Genomic DNA, 1,517 nt, shown 5'->3' with positions numbered 1-1,517 from the left:
TTAAAGCAGCTATCACAGTATAATTTGGAAAACTGTTAATATTATTCTTTCCAGTAGTAATAGCAAGCCTTTGTATGGTGTCTTTCTGCCAAGGATTCCATTTAATAAGCATTAACTATCTTTTCCTATGAGATATGTATAGGGCATGATACACACTACTAACATTATTTAGGTACAATAGATTTTCTTTTTTATTTTTGCTTTTTTTAAATTAAGGATTTTCTAAAATCTCATTGTATGCTGTAATGTTTATTTTATCTATTACATCCTAAATTTATACTAAAAAATAACTTTTAGTCATGACAACAGTTTCTAGGTCAGATATTTTTCTCTTCTGAAATTCTCCCTTGTCTGCTGCACATAATTTGTCTTACGATGTAGTCTCTTATTCAAAGAGAACTTTTAATCTTTTATGGAGACTTGATAGTGTCTGATTCATAATAGAATAAGTTCAGCCAGAGAATAAAGACATGCTGGGATGAGAAAAATAAGAGCTAGACAAACATCTGTCAGGAATGGTCTAGCTATAATTGGGGCCAGAACACTGACTAGGTGACCTTGTGGGGTCATATTTGTTTCCAGCCCCATTTTTTATTATTCCATGGAAAACTTTGCTTGATAAGACCTCTTTTCTTTTCTATTGTGTCATTCTGCTACAGCAGAGATCAATGCAAGTGTCTGTACTGAAGAGCTGTCATTATACATAGGTGAAAAGGGATTACAAGTGGATTGCTGTGCAGACCTAGGATACGGACTTCATCTAAAAAGCAAAATAAATCATATGACATTGAACTCCATGCTGGAATATCTTGACTGCTTTCCAGTATCAGCTTAAAATCTGGCACAGGCATCTATACCTTTAAGTACCACCTGTAGTTAAGACATTAAGTTGACCTTCAACTCTAGGTATCCTTCTACTACAACAGCAAATTCGGAAGTGCCTGGAGGTCATCTTTCCCCAGAATGCTTCTGTATATGTCAGAGGAGGCCATAGTAAGCATTTAACTTCTTACTGTATTCTGGGGACATCTCATCCAACTCCCAGCTTCAGATGCATCGCAGCACTTTGGTATTGTTTTGTGTGTTTCATGCACAGATAAGAAACCTGTTACATATATGATTTCATTTTTTTTTTATACAAGAATGTAGGCAAGGAGTGGTGATGGATCTGCTGTGGAAGAAATTCCCACTTGGACAGAGTCTTTCAGAGCACAAAAATAAACATTTTTTTCCTTCTTCTGTTCTTCTCTTCTGATTCAGCAGAGGAAGGAAACACAGCGTGAACCAAACCAAGGAAAGGTCCGCTGTGCAGGACATCTGCACTAGCATGGCCCAAGGCTGGATGGAGCAGGAGAGCAGATATGGGCAAACTGCAGACTGCACCAAGAGCAGGAAACAAGACCTTCTTCTTGACAAGAAGAAGCTGAGGCCAGTCATGCTCAGCACAGTGAGTGGATCTGCATAGCAATGTATGCAAAATTTGAGGAGAAGAGCAGAGACTGACTGAGCCCTGGAAC

Source organism: Apaloderma vittatum, unplaced genomic scaffold (assembly GCF_000703405.1).
Source record: "Apaloderma vittatum isolate BGI_N311 unplaced genomic scaffold, ASM70340v1 scaffold33965, whole genome shotgun sequence".
Classification (NCBI taxonomy): domain Eukaryota; kingdom Metazoa; phylum Chordata; class Aves; order Trogoniformes; family Trogonidae; genus Apaloderma; species Apaloderma vittatum.
This window is presented reverse-complemented; position numbering follows the sequence as displayed.